A 24838-nucleotide genomic window follows, 5' to 3' on the forward strand; every position below is an offset into this window, starting at 1 on the left:
ACTAAAAATACATATTGCACTTGTTTGAAAACTCACAGAACCTTGAAATAGAAGGTTTCTCACCAAAAAGCACATTGGTGAAAACGCTATTTTAAGGCTCTGAGTGTTTGCACACACGTACAACAGGGATGTTTAAACTATAACGTTTTTAGTGAAATCATGTTTCTCTCGAGGAGAAAACACGTTTAAAGCCATAAAAAGATTTCACTGTGTTTTGGCATTGGACCAAGCTACCAACAACCTAAACAATGATCAGAACTGGAGAAATTCCACATTGACATTGGGTGAAATCATGTAACTCTTAAGGATGTGTTGCAGACTTGTTGAATAGATTCATTTTTCTTGTTTTGTTTGTTTTTGATGAAATTGTGCTTTTCTCGTCGAGAAAAGGCGTTTCACGCGATAAAAAGGTTTAGTGCGTTATGAATACGGGCTAGCTTACCAAAAGTAAAAATGTGAACTAAATAAGGCCGGGAGTCGTTTTTATGGTTTAAAACACGATTTCTCGACCAGAATATGCTTTTTCAAAAAAGCCAATTTCCCATGGCGAGAGACTCGTTTTCTGTGAGAAAATGCATTAAAAGGAGAGATTTCATCAGACACACTTAAAATACATATTTTACTTGTCTGAAAACTCACAGAACCTTGAAATAGAAGGTTTCTCACCAAAAAGCACATTGGTGAAAACCCTATTTTAAGGCTCTGAGTGTTTGCAAACACGTACAACAGGCATGTTTAAACTATAACATTTTTAGTGAAATCATGTTTCTCTCGAGGAGAAAACGCGTATAAAGCCATAAAAAGGATTCACTTGTGTTTGGCATTGGACCAAGCTACCAACAACCTAAACAATGATCAGAACTGGAGAAATTACACATTGACATTGGGGGAAATCATGTAACTCTTAAGGATGTGTTGCAGACTTGTTGAATAGATTCATTTTTCTTGTTTTGTTTGTTTTTGATGAAATTGTGCTTTTCTAGTCGAGAAAAGGCGTTTAACGCGATAAAAGGGTTTAGTGCGTTATGAATACGGGCTAGCTTACCAAAAGTAAAAATGTGAACTAAATAAGGCCGAGAGTCGTTTTATTGTTTAAAACACGATTTCTCGACCAGAATATGCTTTTTCAAAAAAGCCAATTTCCCATGGCGAGAGACTCGTTTTCTGTGAGAAAATGCATTAAAAGGAGGGATTTCATCAGAAACACTTAAAATACATATTGTACTTGTCTGAAAAAGCACAGAACCTTGAAATAGAAGGTTTCTCACCAAAAAGCACATTGGTGAAAACCCTATTTTAAGGCTCTGAGTGTTTGCAAACACGTACAACAGGCATGTTTAAACTATAACGTTTTTAGTGAAATCATGTTTCTCTCGAGGAGAAAACGCGTATAAAGCCATAACAAGGATTCACTTGTGTTTGGCATTGGACCAAGCTACCAACAACCTAAACAATGATCAGAACTGGAGAAATTACACATTGACATTGGGGGAAATCATGTAACTCTTAAGGATGTGTTGCAGACTTGTTGAATAGATTCATTTTTCTTGTTTTGTTTGTTTTTTTATGAAATTGTGCTTTTCTCGTCGAGAAAAGGCGTTTCACACGATAAAAAGGTTTAGTGCGTTATGAATACGGGCTAGGTTAGCAAGAGTAAAAATGTGAACTAAATAAGGCCGGGAGTCGTTTTTATTGTTTAAAACACGATTTCTCGACCAGAATATGCTTTTTCAAAAAGCCATTTTCCCATGGTGAGAGACTCATTTTCTGTGAGAAAATGTATTAAAAGAAGGGATTTCCTCAGAAACACTAAAAATACATATTGCACTTGTTTGAAAACGCACAGAACCTTGAAATCGAAGGTTTCTCACCAAAAAGCACATTGGTGAAAACCCTATTTTAAGGCTCTGAGTGTTTGCACACACGTACAACAGGGATGTTTAAACTATAACGTTTTTAGTGAAATCATGTTTCTCTCGAGGAGAAAACACGTTTAAAGCCATAAAAAGATTTCACTGTGTTTTGGCATTGGACCAAGCTACCAACAACCTAAACAATGATCAGAACTGGAGAAATTACACATTGACATTGGGGGAAATCATGTAACTCTTAAGGATGTGTTGCAGACTTGTTGAATAGATTCATTTTTCTTGTTTTGTTTGTTTTTGATGAAATTGTGCTTTTCTAGTCGAGAGAAGGCGTTTAACGCGATAAAAGGTTTTAGTGCGTTATGAATACGGGCTAGCTTACCAAAAGTAAAAATGTGAACTAAATAAGGCCGAGAGTCGTTTTATTGTTTAAAACACGATTTCTCGACCAGAATATGCTTTTTCAAAAAAGCCAATTTCCCATGGCGAGAGACTCGTTTTCTGTGAGAAAATGCATTAAAAGGAGGGATTTCATCAGAAACACTTAAAATACATATTGTACTTGTCTGAAAAAGCACAGAACCTTGAAATAGAAGGTTTCTCACCAAAAAGCACATTGGTGAAAACCCTATTTTAAGGCTCTGAGTGTTTGCAAACACGTACAACAGGCATGTTTAAACTATAACGTTTTTAGTGAAATCATGTTTCTCTCGAGGAGAAAACGCGTATAAAGCCATAACAAGGATTCACTTGTGTTTGGCATTGGACCAAGCTACCAACAACCTAAACAATGATCAGAACTGGAGAAATTACACATTGACATTGGGGGAAATCATGTAACTCTTAAGGATGTGTTGCAGACTTGTTGAATAGATTCATTTTTCTTGTTTTGTTTGTTTTTGATGAAATTGTGCTTTTCTCGTCGAGAAAAGGCGTTTAACGCGATAAAAAGGTTTAGTGCGTTATGAATACGGGCTAGGTTAGCAAGAGTAAAAATGTGAACTAAATAAGGCCGGGAGTCGTTTTTATTGTTTAAAACACGATTTGTCGACCAGAATATGCTTTTTCAAAAAAGCCAATTTCCCATGGCGAGAGACTCGTTTTCTGTGAGAAAATGCATTAAAAGGAGGGATTTCATCAGAAACACTTAAAATACATATTGTACTTGTCTGAAAACGCACAGAACCTTGAAACAGAAGGTTTCTCACCAAAAAGCACATTGGTGAAAACCCTATTTTAAGGCTCTGAGTGTTTGCAAACACGTACAACAGGCATGTTTAAACTATAACGTTTTTAGTGAAATCATGTTTTTCTCGAGGAGAAAACGCGTATAAAGCCATAAAAAGGATTCACTTGTGTTTGGCATTGGACCAAGCTACCAACAACCTAAACAATGATCAGAACTGGAGAAATTACACATTGACATTGGGGGAAATCATGTAACTCTTAAGGATGTGTTGCAGACTTGTTGAATAGATTCATTTTTCTTGTTTTGTTTGTTTTTGATGAAATTGTGCTTTTCTAGTCGAGAAAAGGCGTTTAACGCGATAAAAAAGGTTTAGTGCGTTATGAATACGGGCTAGCTTACCAAAAGTAAAAATGTGAACTAAAAAAGGCCGAGAGTCGTTTTCATTGTTTAAAACACGATTTGTCGACCAGAATAGGCTTTTTCAAAAAAGCCAATTTCCCATGGCGAGAGACTCGTTTTCTGTGAGAAAATGCATTAAAAGGAGGGATTTCATCAGAAACACTTAAAATACATATTGTACTTGTCTGAAAACGCACAGAACCTTGAAATAGAAGTTTTCTCACCAAAAAGCACATTGGTGAAAACCCTATTTTAAGGCTCTGAGTGTTTGCAAACACGTACAACAGGCATGTTTAAACTATAACGTTTTTAGTGAAATCATGTTTCTCTCGAGGAGAAAACGCGTATAAAGCCATAAAAAGGATTCACTTGTGTTTGGCATTGGACCAAGCTACCAACAACCTAAACAATGATCAGAACTGGAGAAATTACACATTGACATTGGGGGAAATCATGTAACTCTTAAGGATGTGTTGCAGACTTGTTGAATAGATTCATTTTTCTTGTTTTGTTTGTTTTTGATGAAATTGTGCTTTTCTAGTCGAGAAAAGGCGTTTAACGCGATAAAAGGGTTTAGTGCGTTATGAATACGGGCTAGCTTACCAAAAGTAAAAATGTGAACTAAATAAGGCCGAGAGTCGTTTTATTGTTTAAAACACGATTTGTCGACCAGAATGCTTTTTCAAAAAAGCCAATTTCCCATGGCGAGAGACTCGTTTTCTGTGAGAAAATGTATTAAAAGAAGGGATCTCCTCAGAAACACTAAAAATACATATTGCACTTGTTTGAAAACGCACAGCACCTTGAAATAGAAGGTTTCTCACCAAAAAGCACATTGGTGAAAACCCTATCTTAAGGCTCTGAGTGTTTGCACACACGTACAACAGGGATGTTTAAACTATAACGTTTTTAGTGAAATCATGTTTCTCTCGAGGAGAAAACACGTTTAAAGCCATAAAGAGATTTCACTGTGTTTTGGCATTGGACCAAGCTACCAACAACCTAAACAATGATCAGAACTGGAGAAATTACACATTGACATTGGGGGAAATCATGTAACTCTTAAGGATGTGTTGCAGACTTGTTGAATAGATTCATTTTTCTTGTTTTGTTTGTTTTTGATGAAATTGTGCTTTTCTAGTCGAGAAAAGGCGTTTAACGCGATAAAAAAGGTTTAGTGCGTTATGAATACGGGCTAGCTTACCAAAAGTAAAAATGTGAACTAAATAAGGCCGAGAGTCGTTTTCATTGTTTAAAACACGATTTGTCGACCAGAATATGCTTTTTCAAAAAAGCCATTTTCCCATGGCGAGAGACTCATTTTCTGTGAGAAAATGCATTAAAGGAGGGATTTCATCAGAAACACTTAAAATACATATTGTACTTGTCTGAAAACGCACAGAACCTTGAAATAGATGGTTTCTCACCAAAAAGCACATTGGTGAAAACCCTATTTTAAGGCTCTGAGTGTTTGCAAACACGTACAACAGGCATGTTTAAACTATAACGTTTTTAGTGAAATCATGTTTCTCTCGAGGCGAAAACGCGTATAAAGCCATAAAAAGGATTCACTTGTGTTTGGCATTGGACCAAGCTACCAACAACCTAAAAAATGATCAGAACTGGAGAAATTACACATTGACATTGGGGAAAATCATGAAACTCTTAAGGATGTGTTGCAGACTTGTTGAATAGATTCATTTTTCTTGTTTTGTTTGTTTTTGATTAAATTGTGCTTTTCTCGTCGAGAAAAGGCGTTTCACACGATAAAAAGGTTTAGTGCGTTATGAATACGGGCTAGGTTAGCAAGAGTAAAAATGTGAACTAAATAAGGCCGGGAGTCGTTTTTATTGTTTAAAACACGATTTCTCGACCAGAATATGCTTTTTCAAAAAGCCATTTTCCCATGGTGAGAGACTCATTTTCTGTGAGAAAATGTATTAAAAGAAGGGATTTCCTCAGAAACACTAAAAATACATATTGCACTTGTTTGAAAACGCACAGAACCTTGAAATAGAAGGTTTCTCACCAAAAAGCACATTGGTGAAAAACCCTATTTTAAGGCTCTGAGTGTGTGCACACACGTACAACAGGGATGTTTAAACTATAACGTTTTTAGTGAAATCATGTTTCTCTCGAGGAGAAAACACGTTTAAAGCCATAAAAAGATTTCACTGTGTTTTGGCATTGGACCAAGCTACCAACAACCTAAACAATGATCAGAACTGGAGAAATTCCACATTGACATTGGGTGAAATCATGTAACTCTTAAGGATGTGTTGCAGACTTGTTGAATAGATTCATTTTTCTTGTTTTGTTTGTTTTTGATGAAATTGTGCTTTTCTCGTCGAGAAAAGGCGTTTCACGCGATAAAAAAGGTTTAATGCGTTATGAATACGGGCTAGCTTACCAAAAGTAAAAATGTGAACTAAATAAGGCCGAGAGTCGTTTTATTGTTTAAAACACGATTTGTCGACCAGAATATGCTTTTTCAAAAAAGCCAATTTCCCATGGCGAGAGACTCGTTTTCTGTGAGAAAATGCATTAAAAGGAGGGATTTCATCAGAAACACTTAAAATACATATTGTACTTGTCTGAAAACGCACAGAACCTTGAAATAGAAGGTTTCTCACCAAAAAGCACATTGGTGAAAACCCTATTTTAAGGCTCTGAGTGTTTGCAAACACGTACAACAGGCATGTTTAAACTATAACGTTTTTAGTGAAATCATGTTTCTCTCGAGGAGAAAACGCGTATAAAGCCATAAAAAGGATTCACTTGTGTTTGGCATTGGACCAAGCTACCAACAACCTAAACAATGATCAGAACTTTAGAAATTACACATTGACATTGGGGGAAATCATGTAACTCTTAAGGATGTGTTGCAGACTTGTTGAATAGATTCATTTTTCTTGTTTTGTTTGTTTTTGATGAAATTGTGCTTTTCTAGTCGAGAAAAGGCGTTTCACGCGATAAAAAAGGTTTAGTGCGTTATGAATACGGGCTAGCTTACCAAAAGTAAAAATGTGAACTAAAAAAGGCCGAGAGTCGTTTTCGTTGTTTAAAACACGATTTGTCGACCAGAATAGGCTTTTTCAAAAAAGCCAATTTCCCATGGCGAGAGACTCGTTTTCTGTGAGAAAATGCATTAAAAGGAGGGATTTCATCAGAAACACTTAAAATACATATTGTACTTGTCTGAAAACGCACAGAACCTTGAAATAGAAGGTTTCTCACCAAAAAGCACATTGGTGAAAACCCTATTTTAAGGCTCTGAGTGTTTGCAAACACATACAACAGGCATGTTTAAACTATAACGTTTTTAGTGAAATCATGTTTCTCTCGAGGAGAAAACGCGTATAAAGCCATAAAAAGGATTCACTTGTGTTTGGCATTGGACCAAGCTACCAACAACCTAAACAATGATCAGAACTGGAGAAATTACACATTGACATTGGGGGAAATCATGTAACTCTTAAGGATGTGTTGCAGACTTGTTGAATAGATTCATTTTTCTTGTTTTGTTTGTTTTTGATGAAATTGTGCTTTTCTAGTCGAGAAAAGGCGTTTAACGCGATAAAAAAGGTTTAGTGCGTTATGAATACGGGCTAGCTTACCAAAAGTAAAAATGTGAACTAAAAAAGGCCGAGAGTCGTTTTCATTGTTTAAAACACGATTTGTCGACCAGAATAGGCTTTTTCAAAAAAGCCAATTTCCCATGGCGAGAGACTCGTTTTCTGTGAGAAAATGCATTAAAAGGAGGGATTTCATCAGAAACACTTAAAATACATATTGTACTTGTCTGAAAACGCACAGAACCTTGAAATAGAAGGTTTCTCACCAAAAAGCACATTGGTGAAAACCCTATTTTAAGGCTCTGAGTGTTTGCAAACACGTACAACAGGCATGTTTAAACTATAACGTTTTTAGTGAAATCATGTTTCTCTCGAGGAGAAAACGCGTATAAAGCCATAAAAAGGATTCACTTGTGTTTGGCATTGGACCAAGCTACCAACAACCTAAACAATGATCAGAACTGGAGAAATTACACATTGACATTGGGGGAAATCATGTAACTCTTAAGGATGTGTTGCAGACTTGTTGAATAGATTCATTTTTCTTGTTTTGTTTGTTTTTGATGAAATTGTGCTTTTCTAGTCGAGAAAAGGCGTTTAACGCGATAAAAAAGGTTTAGTGCGTTATGAATACGGGCTAGCTTACCAAAAGTAAAAATGTGAACTAAATAAGGCCGAGAGTCGTTTTCATTGTTTAAAACACGATTTCTCGACCAGAATATGCTTTTTCAAAAAAGCCATTTTCCCATGGCGAGAGACTCATTTTCTGTGAGAAAATGCATTAAAGGAGGGATTTCATCAGAAACACTTAAAATACATATTGTACTTGTCTGAAAACGCACAGAACCTTGAAATAGAAGGTTTCTCACCAAAAAGCACATTGGTGAAAACCCTATTTTAAGGCTCTGAGTGTTTGCAAACACGTACAACAGGCATGTTTAAACTATAACGTTTTTAGTGAAATCATGTTTCTCTCGAGGCGAAAACGCGTATAAAGCCATAAAAAGGATTCACTTGTGTTTGGCATTGGACCAAGCTACCAACAACCTAAACAATGATCAGAACTGGAGAAATTACACATTGACATTGGGGGAAATCATGTAACTCTTAAGGATGTGTTGCAGACTTGTTGAATAGATTCATTTTTCTTGTTTTGTTTGTTTTTGATTAAATTGTGCTTTTCTCGTCGAGAAAAGGCGTTTCACACGATAAAAAGGTTTAGTGCGTTATGAATACGGGCTAGGTTAGCAAGAGTAAAAATGTGAACTAAATAAGGCCGGGAGTCGTTTTTATTGTTTAAAACACGATTTCTCGACCAGAATATGCTTTTTCAAAAAGCCATTTTCCCATGGTGAGAGACTCATTTTCTGTGAGAAAATGTATTAAAAGAAGGGATTTCCTCAGAAACACTAAAAATACATATTGCACTTGTTTGAAAACGCACAGAACCTTGAAATAGAAGGTTTCTCACCAAAAAGCACATTGGTGAAAAACCCTATTTTAAGGCTCTGAGTGTTTGCACACACGTACAACAGGGATGTTTAAACTATAACGTTTTTAGTGAAATCATGTTTCTCTCGAGGCGAAAACGCGTATAAAGCCATAAAAAGGATTCACTTGTGTTTGGCATTGGACCAAGCTACCAACAACCTAAAAAATGATCAGAACTGGAGAAATTACACATTGACATTGGGGAAAATCATGTAACTCTTAAGGATGTGTTGCAGACTTGTTGAATAGATTCATTTTTCTTGTTTTGTTTGTTTTTGCTTAAATTGTGCTTTTCTCGTCGAGAAAAGGCGTTTCACACGATAAAAAGGTTTAGTGCGTTATGAATACGGGCTAGGTTAGCAAGAGTAAAAATGTGAACTAAATAAGGCCGGGAGTCGTTTTTATTGTTTAAAACACGATTTCTCGACCAGAATATGCTTTTTCAAAAAGCCATTTTCCCATGGTGAGAGACTCATTTTCTGTGAGAAAATGTATTAAAAGAAGGGATTTCCTCAGAAACACTAAAAATACATATTGCACTTGTTTGAAAACGCACAGAACCTTGAAATAGAAGGTTTCTCACCAAAAAGCACATTGGTGAAAAACCCTATTTTAAGGCTCTGAGTGTTTGCACACACGTACGACAGGGATGTTTAAACTATAACGTTTTTAGTGAAATCATGTTTCTCTCGAGGAGAAAACACGTTTAAAGCCATAAAAAGATTTCACTGTGTTTTGGCATTGGACCAGGCTACCAACAACCTAAACAATGATCAGACCTGGAGAAATTCCACATTGACATTGGGTGAAATCATGTAACTCTTAAGGATGTGTTCCAGACTTGTTGAATAGATTCATTTTTCTTGTTTTGTTTGTTTTTGATGAAATTGTGCTTTTCTCGTCGAGAAAAGGCGTTTCACGCGATAAAAAAGGTTTAGTGCGTTATGAATACGGGCTAGCTTACCAAAAGTAAAAATGTGAACTAAAAAAGGCCGAGAGTCGTTTTATTGTTTAAAACACGATTTCTCGACCAGAATATGCTTTTTCAAAAAAGCCAATTTCCCATGGCGCGAGACTCGTTTTCTGTGAGAAAATGCATTAAAAGGAGGGATTTCATCAGAAACACTTAAAATACATATTGTACTTGTCTGAAAACGCACAGAACCTTGAAATAGAAGGTTTCTCACCAAAAAGCACATTGGTGAAAACCCTATTTTAAGGCTCTGAGTGTTTGCAAACACGTACAACAGGCATGTTTAAACTATAACGTTTTTAGTGAAATCATGTTTCTCTCGAGGAGAAAACGCGTATAAAGCCATAAAAAGGAGTCACTTGTGTTTGGCATTGGACCAAGCTACCAACAACCTAAACAATGATCAGAACTGGAGAAATTACACATTGACATTGGGGGAAATCATGTAACTCTTAAGGATGTGTTGCAGACTTGTTGAATAGATTCATTTTTCTTGTTTTGTTTGTTTTTGATGAAATTGTGCTTTTCTAGTCGAGAAAAGGCGTTTAACGCGATAAAAAAGGTTTAGTGCGTTATGAATACGGGCTAGCTTACCAAAAGTAAAAATGTGAACTAAATAAGGCCGAGAGTCGTTTTCATTGTTTAAAACACGATTTGTCGACCAGAATATGCTTTTTCAAAAAAGCCATTTTCCCATGGCGAGAGACTCATTTTCTGTGAGAAAATGCATTAAAAGGAGGGATTTCATCAGAAACACTTAAAATACATTTTGTACTTGTCTGAAAACGCATAGAACCTTGAAATAGATGGTTTCTCACCAAAAAGCACATTGGTGAAAACCCTATTTTAAGGCTCTGAGTGTTTGCAAACACGTACAACAGGCATGTTTAAACTATAACGTTTTTAGTGAAATCATGTTTCTCTCGAGGCGAAAACGCGTATAAAGCCATAAAAAGGATTCACTTGTGTTTGGCATTGGACCAAGCTACCAACAACCTAAACAATGATTAGAACTGGAGAAATTACACATTGACATTGGGGAAAATCATGTAACTCTTAAGGATGTGTTGCAGACTTGTTGAATAGATTCATTTTTCTTGTTTTGTTTGTTTTTGATTAAATTGTGCTTTTCTCGTCGAGAAAAGGCGTTTCACACGATAAAAAGGTTTAGTGCGTTATGAATACGGGCTAGGTTAGCAAGAGTAAAAATGTGAACTAAATAAGGCCGGGAGTCGTTTTTATTGTTTAAAACACGATTTCTCGACCAGAATATGCTTTTTCAAAAAGCCATTTTCCCATGGTGAGAGACTCATTTTCTGTGAGAAAATGTATTAAAAGAAGGGATTTCCTCAGAAACACTAAAAATACATATTGCACTTGTTTGAAAACTCACAGAACCTTGAAATAGAAGGTTTCTCACCAAAAAGCACATTGGTGAAAACGCTATTTTAAGGCTCTGAGTGTTTGCACACACGTACAACAGGGATGTTTAAACTATAACGTTTTTAGTGAAATCATGTTTCTCTCGAGGAGAAAACACGTTTAAAGCCATAAAAAGATTTCACTGTGTTTTGGCATTGGACCAAGCTACCAACAACCTAAACAATGATCAGAACTGGAGAAATTCCACATTGACATTGGGTGAAATCATGTAACTCTTAAGGATGTGTTGCAGACTTGTTGAATAGATTCATTTTTCTTGTTTTGTTTGTTTTTGATGAAATTGTGCTTTTCTCGTCGAGAAAAGGCGTTTCACGCGATAAAAAGGTTTAGTGCGTTATGAATACGGGCTAGCTTACCAAAAGTAAAAATGTGAACTAAATAAGGCCGGGAGTCGTTTTTATGGTTTAAAACACGATTTCTCGACCAGAATATGCTTTTTCAAAAAAGCCAATTTCCCATGGCGAGAGACTCGTTTTCTGTGAGAAAATGCATTAAAAGGAGAGATTTCATCAGACACACTTAAAATACATATTTTACTTGTCTGAAAACTCACAGAACCTTGAAATAGAAGGTTTCTCACCAAAAAGCACATTGGTGAAAACCCTATTTTAAGGCTCTGAGTGTTTGCAAACACGTACAACAGGCATGTTTAAACTATAACATTTTTAGTGAAATCATGTTTCTCTCGAGGAGAAAACGCGTATAAAGCCATAAAAAGGATTCACTTGTGTTTGGCATTGGACCAAGCTACCAACAACCTAAACAATGATCAGAACTGGAGAAATTACACATTGACATTGGGGGAAATCATGTAACTCTTAAGGATGTGTTGCAGACTTGTTGAATAGATTCATTTTTCTTGTTTTGTTTGTTTTTGATGAAATTGTGCTTTTCTAGTCGAGAAAAGGCGTTTAACGCGATAAAAGGGTTTAGTGCGTTATGAATACGGGCTAGCTTACCAAAAGTAAAAATGTGAACTAAATAAGGCCGAGAGTCGTTTTATTGTTTAAAACACGATTTCTCGACCAGAATATGCTTTTTCAAAAAAGCCAATTTCCCATGGCGAGAGACTCGTTTTCTGTGAGAAAATGCATTAAAAGGAGGGATTTCATCAGAAACACTTAAAATACATATTGTACTTGTCTGAAAAAGCACAGAACCTTGAAATAGAAGGTTTCTCACCAAAAAGCACATTGGTGAAAACCCTATTTTAAGGCTCTGAGTGTTTGCAAACACGTACAACAGGCATGTTTAAACTATAACGTTTTTAGTGAAATCATGTTTCTCTCGAGGAGAAAACGCGTATAAAGCCATAACAAGGATTCACTTGTGTTTGGCATTGGACCAAGCTACCAACAACCTAAACAATGATCAGAACTGGAGAAATTACACATTGACATTGGGGGAAATCATGTAACTCTTAAGGATGTGTTGCAGACTTGTTGAATAGATTCATTTTTCTTGTTTTGTTTGTTTTTTTATGAAATTGTGCTTTTCTCGTCGAGAAAAGGCGTTTCACACGATAAAAAGGTTTAGTGCGTTATGAATACGGGCTAGGTTAGCAAGAGTAAAAATGTGAACTAAATAAGGCCGGGAGTCGTTTTTATTGTTTAAAACACGATTTCTCGACCAGAATATGCTTTTTCAAAAAGCCATTTTCCCATGGTGAGAGACTCATTTTCTGTGAGAAAATGTATTAAAAGAAGGGATTTCCTCAGAAACACTAAAAATACATATTGCACTTGTTTGAAAACGCACAGAACCTTGAAATCGAAGGTTTCTCACCAAAAAGCACATTGGTGAAAACCCTATTTTAAGGCTCTGAGTGTTTGCACACACGTACAACAGGGATGTTTAAACTATAACGTTTTTAGTGAAATCATGTTTCTCTCGAGGAGAAAACACGTTTAAAGCCATAAAAAGATTTCACTGTGTTTTGGCATTGGACCAAGCTACCAACAACCTAAACAATGATCAGAACTGGAGAAATTACACATTGACATTGGGGGAAATCATGTAACTCTTAAGGATGTGTTGCAGACTTGTTGAATAGATTCATTTTTCTTGTTTTGTTTGTTTTTGATGAAATTGTGCTTTTCTAGTCGAGAGAAGGCGTTTAACGCGATAAAAGGTTTTAGTGCGTTATGAATACGGGCTAGCTTACCAAAAGTAAAAATGTGAACTAAATAAGGCCGAGAGTCGTTTTATTGTTTAAAACACGATTTCTCGACCAGAATATGCTTTTTCAAAAAAGCCAATTTCCCATGGCGAGAGACTCGTTTTCTGTGAGAAAATGCATTAAAAGGAGGGATTTCATCAGAAACACTTAAAATACATATTGTACTTGTCTGAAAAAGCACAGAACCTTGAAATAGAAGGTTTCTCACCAAAAAGCACATTGGTGAAAACCCTATTTTAAGGCTCTGAGTGTTTGCAAACACGTACAACAGGCATGTTTAAACTATAACGTTTTTAGTGAAATCATGTTTCTCTCGAGGAGAAAACGCGTATAAAGCCATAACAAGGATTCACTTGTGTTTGGCATTGGACCAAGCTACCAACAACCTAAACAATGATCAGAACTGGAGAAATTACACATTGACATTGGGGGAAATCATGTAACTCTTAAGGATGTGTTGCAGACTTGTTGAATAGATTCATTTTTCTTGTTTTGTTTGTTTTTGATGAAATTGTGCTTTTCTCGTCGAGAAAAGGCGTTTAACGCGATAAAAAGGTTTAGTGCGTTATGAATACGGGCTAGGTTAGCAAGAGTAAAAATGTGAACTAAATAAGGCCGGGAGTCGTTTTTATTGTTTAAAACACGATTTCTCGACCAGAATATGCTTTTTCAAAAAGCCATTTTCCCATGCTGAGAGACTCATTTTCTGTGAGAAAATGTATTAAAAGAAGGGATTTCCTCAGAAACACTAAAAATACATATTGCACTTGTTTGAAAACGCGCAGAACCTTGAAATAGAAGGTTTCTCACCAAAAAGCACATTGGTGAAAAACCCTATTTTAAGGCTCTGAGTGTTTGCACACACGTACAACAGGGATGTTTAAACTATAACGTTTTTAGTGAAATCATGTTTCTCTCGAGGAGAAAACACGTTTAAAGCCATAAAAAGATTTCACTGTGTTTTGGCATTGGACCAGGCTACCAACAACCTAAACAATGATCAGACCTGGAGAAATTCCACATTGACATTGGGTGAAATCATGTAACTCTTAAGGATGTGTTGCAGACTTGTTGAATAGATTCATTTTTCTTGTTTTGTTTGTTTTTGATGAAATTGTGCTTTTCTCGTCGAGAAAAGGCGTTTCACGCGATAAAAAGGTTTAGTGCGTTATGAATACGGGCTAGCTTACCAAAAGTAAAAATGTGAACTAAATAAGGCCGGGAGTCGTTTTTATGGTTTAAAACACGATTTCTCGACCAGAATATGCTTTTTCAAAAAAGCCAATTTCCCATGGCGAGAGACTCGTTTTCTGTGAGAAAATGCATTAAAAGGAGAGATTTCATCAGACACACTTAAAATACATATTTTACTTGTCTGAAAACTCACAGAACCTTGAAATAGAAGGTTTCTCACCAAAAAGCACATTGGTGAAAACCCTATTTTAAGGCTCTGAGTGTTTGCAAACACGTACAACAGGCATGTTTAAACTATAACGTTTTTAGTGAAATCATGTTTCTCTCGAGGAGAAAACGCGTATAAAGCCATAACAAGGATTCACTTGTGTTTGGCATTGGACCAAGCTACCAACAACCTAAACAATGATCAGAACTGGAGAAATTACACATTGACATTGGGGGAAATCATGTAACTCTTAAGGATGTGTTGCAGACTTGTTGAATAGATTCATTTTTCTTGTTTTGTTTGTTTTTGATGAAATTGTGCTTTTCTCGTCGAGAAAAGGCGTTTAACGCGATAAAAAGGTTTAGTGCGTTATGAATACGGGCTAGGTTAGCAAGAGTAAAAATGTGAACTAAATAAGGCCGGGAGTCGTTTTTATTGTTTAAAACACGATTTCTCGACCAGAATATGCTTTTTCAAAAAGCCATTTTCCCATGCTGAGAGACTCATTTTCTGTGAGAAAATGTATTAAAAGAAGGGATTTCCTCAGAAACACTAAAAATACATATTGCACTTGTTTGAAAACGCGCAGAACCTTGAAATAGAAGGTTTCTCACCAAAAAGCACATTGGTGAAAAACCCTATTTTAAGGCTCTGAGTGTTTGCACACACGTACAACAGGGATGTTTAAACTATAACGTTTTTAGTGAAATCATGTTTCTCTCGAGGAGAAAACACGTTTAAAGCCATAAAAAGATTTCACTGTGTTTTGGCATTGGACCAGGCTACCAACAACCTAAACAATGATCAGACCTGGAGAAATTCCACATTGACATTGGGTGAAATCATGTAACTCTTAAGGATGTGTTGCAGACTTGTTGAATAGATTCATTTTTCTTGTTTTGTTTGTTTTTGATGAAATTGTGCTTTTCTCGTCGAGAAAAGGCGTTTCACGCGATAAAAAGGTTTAGTGCGTTATGAATACGGGCTAGCTTACCAAAAGTAAAAATGTGAACTAAATAAGGCCGGGAGTCGTTTTTATGGTTTAAAACACGATTTCTCGACCAGAATATGCTTTTTCAAAAAAGCCAATTTCCCATGGCGAGAGACTCGTTTTCTGTGAGAAAATGCATTAAAAGGAGAGATTTCATCAGACACACTTAAAATACATATTTTACTTGTCTGAAAACTCACAGAACCTTGAAATAGAAGGTTTCTCACCAAAAAGCACATTGGTGAAAACCCTATTTTAAGGCTCTGAGTGTTTGCAAACACGTACAACAGGCATGTTTAAACTATAACATTTTTAGTGAAATCATGTTTCTCTCGAGGAGAAAACGCGTATAAAGCCATAAAAAGGATTCACTTGTGTTTGGCATTGGACCAAGCTACCAACAACCTAAACAATGATCAGAACTGGAGAAATTACACATTGACATTGGGGGAAATCATGTAACTCTTAAGGATGTGTTGCAGACTTGTTGAATAGATTCATTTTTCTTGTTTTGTTTGTTTTTGATGAAATTGTGCTTTTCTAGTCGAGAAAAGGCGTTTAACGCGATAAAAGGGTTTAGTGCGTTATGAATACGGGCTAGCTTACCAAAAGTAAAAATGTGAACTAAATAAGGCCGAGAGTCGTTTTATTGTTTAAAACACGATTTCTCGACCAGAATATGCTTTTTCAAAAAAGCCAATTTCCCATGGCGAGAGACTCGTTTTCTGTGAGAAAATGCATTAAAAGGAGGGATTTCATCAGAAACACTTAAAATACATATTGTACTTGTCTGAAAAAGCACAGAACCTTGAAATAGAAGGTTTCTCACCAAAAAGCACATTGGTGAAAACCCTATTTTAAGGCTCTGAGTGTTTGCAAACACGTACAACAGGCATGTTTAAACTATAACGTTTTTAGTGAAATCATGTTTCTCTCGAGGAGAAAACGCGTATAAAGCCATAACAAGGATTCACTTGTGTTTGGCATTGGACCAAGCTACCAACAACCTAAACAATGATCAGAACTGGAGAAATTACACATTGACATTGGGGGAAATCATGTAACTCTTAAGGATGTGTTGCAGACTTGTTGAATAGATTCATTTTTCTTGTTTTGTTTGTTTTTTTATGAAATTGTGCTTTTCTCGTCGAGAAAAGGCGTTTCACACGATAAAAAGGTTTAGTGCGTTATGAATACGGGCTAGGTTAGCAAGAGTAAAAATGTGAACTAAATAAGGCCGGGAGTCGTTTTTATTGTTTAAAACACGATTTCTCGACCAGAATATGCTTTTTCAAAAAGCCATTTTCCCATGGTGAGAGACTCATTTTCTGTGAGAAAATGTATTAAAAGAAGGGATTTCCTCAGAAACACTAAAAATACATATTGCACTTGTTTGAAAACGCACAGAACCTTGAAATCGAAGGTTTCTCACCAAAAAGCACATTGGTGAAAACCCTATTTTAAGGCTCTGAGTGTTTGCACACACGTACAACAGGGATGTTTAAACTATAACGTTTTTAGTGAAATCATGTTTCTCTCGAGGAGAAAACACGTTTAAAGCCATAAAAAGATTTCACTGTGTTTTGGCATTGGACCAAGCTACCAACAACCTAAACAATGATCAGAACTGGAGAAATTACACATTGACATTGGGGGAAATCATGTAACTCTTAAGGATGTGTTGCAGACTTGTTGAATAGATTCATTTTTCTTGTTTTGTTTGTTTTTGATGAAATTGTGCTTTTCTAGTCGAGAGAAGGCGTTTAACGCGATAAAAGGTTTTAGTGCGTTATGAATACGGGCTAGCTTACCAAAAGTAAAAATGTGAACTAAATAAGGCCGAGAGTCGTTTTATTGTTTAAAACACGATTTCTCGACCAGAATATGCTTTTTCAAAAAAGCCAATTTCCCATGGCGAGAGACTCGTTTTCTGTGAGAAAATGCATTAAAAGGAGGGATTTCATCAGAAACACTTAAAATACATATTGTACTTGTCTGAAAAAGCACAGAACCTTGAAATAGAAGGTTTCTCACCAAAAAGCACATTGGTGAAAACCCTATTTTAAGGCTCTGAGTGTTTGCAAACACGTACAACAGGCATGTTTAAACTATAACGTTTTTAGTGAAATCATGTTTCTCTCGAGGAGAAAACGCGTATAAAGCCATAACAAGGATTCACTTGTGTTTGGCATTGGACCAAGCTACCAACAACCTAAACAATGATCAGAACTGGAGAAATTACACATTGACATTGGGGGAAATCATGTAACTCTTAAGGATGTGTTGCAGACTTGTTGAATAGATTCATTTTTCTTGTTTTGTTTGTTTTTGATGAAATTGTGCTTTTCTCGTCGAGAAAAGGCGTTTAACGCGATAAAAAGGTTTAGTGCGTTATGAATACGGGCTAGGTTAGCAAGAGTAAAAATGTGAACTAAATAAGGCCGAGAGTCGTTTTATTGTTTAAAACACGATTTGTCGACCAGAATAGGCTTTTTCAAAAAAGCCAATTTCCCATGGCGCAAGACTCGTTTTCTGTGAGAAAATGCATTAAAAGGAGGGATTTCATCAGAAACACTTAAAATACATATTGTACTTGTCTGAAAACGCACAGAACCTTGAAATAGAAGGTTTCTCACCAAAAAGCACATTGGTGAAAACCCTATTTTAAGGCTCTGAGTGTTTGCAAACACGTACAACAGGCATGTTTAAACTATAACGTTTTTAGTGAAATCATGTTTCTCTCGAGGAGAAAACGCGTATAAAGCCATAAAAAGGAGTCACTTGTGTTTGGCATTGGACCAAGCTACCAACAACCTAAACAATGATCAGAACTGGAGAAATTACACATTGACATTGGGGAAAATCATGTAACTCTTAAGGATGTGTTGCAGACTTGTTGAATAGATTCATTTTTCTTGTTTTGTTTGTTTTTGATGAAATTGTGCTTTTCTAGTCGAGAAAAGGCGTTTAACGCGATAAAAGGGTTTAGTGCGTTATGAATACGGGCTAGCTTACCAAAAGTAAAAATGTGAACTAAATAAGGCCGAGAGTCGTTTTATTGTTTAAAACACGATTTCTCGACCAGAATATGCTTTTTCAAAAAAGCCAATTTCCCATGGCGAGAGACTCGTTTTCTGTGAGAAAATGCATTAAAAGGAGGGATTTCATCAGAAACACTTAAAATACATATTGTACTTGTCTGAAAACGCACAGAACCTTGAAATAGAAGGTTTCTCACCAAAAAGCACATTGGTGAAAACCCTATTTTAAGGCTCTGAGTGTTTGCAAACACGTACAACAGGCATGTTTAAACTATAACGTTTTTAGTGAAATCATGTTTCTCTCGAGGAGAAAACGCGTATAAAGCCATAAAAAGGATTCACTTGTGTTTGGCATTGGACCAAGCTACCAACAACCTAAACAATGATCAGAACTGGAGAAATTACACATTGACATTGGGGGAAATCATGTAACTCTTAAGGATGTGTTGCAGACTTGTTGAATAGATTCATTTTTCTTGTTTTGTTTGTTTTTGATGAAATTGTGCTTTTCTAGTCGAGAAAAGGCGTTTCACGCGATAAAAAAGGTTTAGTGCGTTATGAATACGGGCTAGCTTACCAAAAGTAAAAATGTGAACTAAAAAAGGCCGAGAGTCGTTTTATTGTTTAAAACACGATTTGTCGACCAGAATATGCTTTTTCAAAAAAGCCAATTTCCCATGGCGAGAGACTCGTTTTCTGTGAGAAAATGCATTAAAAGGAGGGATTTCATCAGAAACACTTAAAATACATATTGTACTTGTCTGAAAACGCACAGAACCTTGAAATAGAAGGTTTCTCACCAAAAAGCACATTGGTGAAAACCCTATTTTAAGGCTCTGAGTGTTTGCAAACACGTACAACAGGCATGTTTAAACTATAACGTTTTTAGTGAAATCATGTTTCTCTCGAGGAGAAAACGCGTATAAAGCCATAAAAAGGATTCACTTGTGTTTGGCATTGGACCAAGCTACCAACAACCTAAACAATGATCAGAACTGGAGAAATTACACATTGACATTGGGGGAAATCATGTAACTCTTAAGGATGTGTTGCAGACTTGTTGAATAGATTCATTTTTCTTGTTTTGTTTGTTTTTGATGAAATTGTGCTTTTCTAGTCGAGAAAAGGCGTTTAACGCGATAAAAAGGTTTAGTGCGTTATGAATACGGGCTAGCTTACCAAAAGTAAAAATGTGAACTAAATAAGGCCGAGAGTCGTTTTATTGTTTAAAACACGATTTCTCGACCAGAATATGCTTTTTCAAAAAAGCCAATTTCCCATGGCGAGAGACTCGTTTTCTGTGAGAAAATGCATTAAAAGGAGGGATTTCATCAGAAACACTTAAAATACATATTGTACTTGTCTGAAAACGCACAGAACCTTGAAATAGAAGGTTTCTCACCAAAAAGCACATTGGTGAAAACCCTATTTTAAGGCTCTGAGTGTTTGCAAACACGTACAACAGGCATGTTTAAACTATAACGTTTTTAGTGAAATCATGTTTCTCTCGAGGAGAAAACGCGTATAAAGCCATAAAAAGGATTCACTTGTGTTTGGCATTGGACCAAGCTACCAACAACCTAAACAATGATCAGAACTGGAGAAATTACACATTGACATTGGGGGAAATCATGTAACTCTTAAGGATGTGTTGCAGACTTGTTGAATAGATTCATTTTTCTTGTTTTGTTTGTTTTTGATGAAATTGTGCTTTTCTAGTCGAGAAAAGGCGTTTAACGCGATAAAAGGGTTTAGTGCGTTATGAATACGGGCTAGCTTACCAAAAGTAAAAATGTGAACTAAATAAGGCCGAGAGTCGTTTTATTGTTTAAAACAGGATTTCTCGACCAGAATATGCTTTTTCAAAAAAGCCATGTTCCCATGGCGAGAGACTCGTTTTCTGTGAGAAAATGCATTAAAAGGAGGGATTTCATCAGAAACACTTAAAATACATATTGTACTTGTCTGAAAACGCACAGAACCTTGAAATAGAAGGTTTCTCACCAAAAAGCACATTGGTGAAAACCCCATTTTAAGGCTCTGAGTGTTTGCAAACACGTACAACAGGCATGTTTAAACTATAACGTTTTTAGTGAAATCATGTTTCTCTCGAGGAGAAAACGCGTATAAAGCCATAAAAAGGATTCACTTGTGTTTGGCATTGGACCAAGCTACCAACAACCTAAACAATGATCAGAACTGGAGAAATTACACATTGACATTGGGGGAAATCATGTAACTCTTAAGGATGTGTTGCAGACTTGTTGAATAGATTCATTTTTCTTGTTTTGTTTGTTTTTGATGAAATTGTGCTTTTCTAGTCGAGAAAAGGCGTTTCACGCGATAAAAAAGGTTTAGTGCGTTATGAATACGGGCTAGCTTACCAAAAGTAAAAATGTGAACTAAAAAAGGCCGAGAGTCGTTTTCATTGTTTAAAACACGATTTGTCGACCAGAATATGCTTTTTCAAAAAAGCCAATTTCCCATGGCGAGAGACTCGTTTTCTGTGAGAAAATGCATTAAAAGGAGGGATTTCATCAGAAACACTTAAAATACATATTGTACTTGTCTGAAAACGCACAGAACCTTGAAATAGAAGGTTTCTCACCAAAAAGCACATTGGTAAAAACCCTATTTTAAGGCTCTGAGTGTTTGCAAACACGTACAACAGGCATGTTTAAACTATAACGTTTTTAGTGAAATCATGTTTCTCTCGAGGAGAAAACGCGTATAAAGCCATAAAAAGGATTCACTTGTGTTTGGCATTGGACCAAGCTACCAACAACCTAAACAATGATCAGAACTGGAGAAATTACACATTGACATTGGGGAAAATCATGTAACTCTTAAGGATGTGTTGCAGACTTGTTGAATAGATTCATTTTTCTTGTTTTGTTTGTTTTTGATGAAATTGTGCTTTTCTAGTCGAGAAAAGGCGTTTAACGCGATAAAAGGGTTTAGTGCGTTATGAATACGGGCTAGCTTACCAAAAGTAAAAATGTGAACTAAATAAGGCCGAGAGTCGTTTTATTGTTTAAAACACGATTTCTCGACCAGAATATGCTTTTTCAAAAAAGCCAATTTCCCATGGCGAGAGACTCGTTTTCTGTGAGAAAATGCATTAAAAGGAGGGATTTCATCAGAAACACTTAAAATACATATTGTACTTGTCTGAAAACGCACAGAACCTTGAAATAGAAGGTTTCTCACCAAAAAGCACATTGGTGAAAACCCTATTTTAAGGCTCTGAGTGTTTGCAAACACGTACAACAGGCATGTTTAAACTATAACGTTTTTAGTGAAATCATGTTTCTCTCGAGGAGAAAACGCGTATAAAGCCATAAAAACGATTCACTTGTGTTTGGCATTGGACCAAGCTACCAACAACCTAAACAATGATCAGAACTGGAGAAATTACACATTGACATTGGGGGAAATCATGTAACTCTTAAGGATGTGTTGCAGACTTGTTGAATAGATTCATTTTTCTTGTTTTGTTTGTTTTTGATGAAATTGTGCTTTTCTAGTCGAGAAAAGGCGTTTCACGCGATAAAAAAGGTTTAGTGCGTTATGAATACGGGCTAGCTTACCAAAAGTAAAAATGTGAACTAAAAAAGGCCGAGAGTCGTTTTATTGTTTAAAACACGATTTGTCGACCAGAATATGCTTTTTCAAAAAAGCCAATTTCCCATGGCGAGAGACTCGTTTTCTGTGAGAAAATGCATTAAAAGGAGGGATTTAATCAGAAACACTTAAAATACATATTGTACTTGTCTGAAAACGCACAGAACCTTGAAATAGAAGGTTTCTCACCAAAAAGCACATTGGTGAAAACCCTATTTTAAGGCTCTGAGTGTTTGCAAACACGTACAACAGGCATGTTTAAACTATAACGTTTTTAGTGAAATCATGTTTCTCTCGAGGAGAAAACGCGTATAAAGCCATAAAAAGGATTCACTTGTGTTTGGCATTGGACCAAGCTACCAACAACCTAAACAATGATCAGAACTGGAGAAATTACACATTGACATTGGGGGAAATCATGTAACTCTTAAGGATGTGTTGCAGACTTGTTGAATAGATTCATTTTTCTTGTTTTGTTTGTTTTTGATGAAATTGTGCTTTTCTAGTCGAGAAAAGGCGTTTAACGCGATAAAAAGGTTTAGTGCGTTATGAATACGGGCTAGCTTACCAAAAGTAAAAATGTGAACTAAATAAGGCCGAGAGTCGTTTTATTGTTTAAAACACGATTTCTCGACCAGAATATGCTTTTTCAAAAAAGCCAATTTCCCATGGCGAGAGACTCGTTTTCTGTGAGAAAATGCATTAAAAGGAGGGATTTCATCAGAAACACTTAAAATACATATTGTACTTGTCTGAAAAAGCACAGAACCTTGAAATAGAAGGTTTCTCACCAAAAAGCACATTGGTGAAAACCCTATTTTAAAGGATCTGAGTGTTTGCAAACACGTACAACAGGCATGTTTAAACTATAACGTTTTTAGTGAAATCATGTTTCTCTCGAGGAGAAAACGCGTATAAAGCCATAAAAAGGATTCACTTGTGTTTGGCATTGGACCAAGCTACCAACAACCTAAACAATGATCAGAACTGGAGAAATTACACATTGACATTGGGGGAAATCATGTAACTCTTAAGGATGTGTTGCAGACTTGTTGAATAGATTCATTTTTCTTGTTTTGTTTGTTTTTGATGAAATTGTGCTTTTCTAGTCGAGAAAAGGCGTTTAACGCGATAAAAGGGTTTAGTGCGTTATGAATACGGGCTAGCTTACCAAAAGTAAAAATGTGAACTAAATAAGGCCGAGAGTCGTTTTATTGTTTAAAACACGATTTCTCGACCAGAATATGCTTTTTCAAAAAAGCCAATTTCCCATGGCGAGAGACTCGTTTTCTGTGAGAAAATGCATTAAAAGGAGGGATTTCATCAGAAACACTTAAAATACATATTGTACTTGTCTGAAAACGCACAGAACCTTGAAATAGAAGGTTTCTCACCAAAAAGCACATTGGTGAAAACCCTATTTTAAGGCTCTGAGTGTTTGCAAACACGTACAACAGGCATGTTTAAACTATAACGTTTTTAGTGAAATCATGTTTCTCTCGAGGAGAAAACGCGTATAAAGCCATAAAAAGGATTCACTTGTGTTTGGCATTGGACCAAGCTACCAACAACCTAAACAATGATCAGAACTGGAGAAATTACACATTGACATTGGGGGAAATCATGTAACTCTTAAGGATGTGTTGCAGACTTGTTGAATAGATTCATTTTTCTTGTTTTGTTTGTTTTTGATGAAATTGTGCTTTTCTAGTCGAGAAAAGGCGTTTAACGCGATAAAAGGGTTTAGTGCGTTATGAATACGGGCTAGCTTACCAAAAGTAAAAATGTGAACTAAAAAAGGCCGAGAGTCGTTTTCATTGTTTAAAACACGATTTGTCGACCAGAATATGCTTTTTCAAAAAAGCCAATTTCCCATGGCGAGAGACTCGTTTTCTGTGAGAAAATGCATTAAAAGGAGGGATTTCATCAGAAACACTTAAAATACATATTGTACTTGTCTGAAAACGCACAGAACCTTGAAATAGAAGGTTTCTCACCAAAAAGCACATTGGTAAAAACCCTATTTTAAGGGTCTGAGTGTTTGCAAACACGTACAACAGGCATGTTTAAACTATAACGTTTTTAGTGAAATCATGTTTCTCTCGAGGAGAAAACGCGTATAAAGCCATAAAAAGGATTCACTTGTGTTTGGCATTGGACCAAGCTACCAACAACCTAAACAATGATCAGAACTGGAGAAATTACACATTGACATTGGGGGAAATCATGTAACTCTTAAGGATGTGTTGCAGACTTGTTGAATAGATTCATTTTTCTTGTTTTGTTTGTTTTTGATGAAATTGTGCTTTTCTAGTCGAGAAAAGGCGTTTCACACGATAAAAAGGTTTAGTGCGTTATGAATACGGGCTAGGTTAGCAAGAGTAAAAATGTGAACTAAATAAGGCCGGGAGTCGTTTTTATTGTTTAAAACACGATTTCTCGACCAGAATATGCTTTTTCAAAAAGCCATTTTCCCATGGTGAGAGACTCATTTTCTGTGAGAAAATGTATTAAAAGAAGGGATCTCCTCAGAAACACTAAAAATACATATTGCACTTGTTTGAAAACGCACAGCACCTTGAAATAGAAGGTTTCTCACCAAAAAGCACATTGGTGAAAACCCTATCTTAAGGCTCTGAGTGTTTGCACACACGTACAACAGG

Source organism: Lampris incognitus, unplaced genomic scaffold (assembly GCF_029633865.1).
Source record: "Lampris incognitus isolate fLamInc1 unplaced genomic scaffold, fLamInc1.hap2 H_1, whole genome shotgun sequence".
Taxonomy (NCBI): domain Eukaryota; kingdom Metazoa; phylum Chordata; class Actinopteri; order Lampriformes; family Lampridae; genus Lampris; species Lampris incognitus.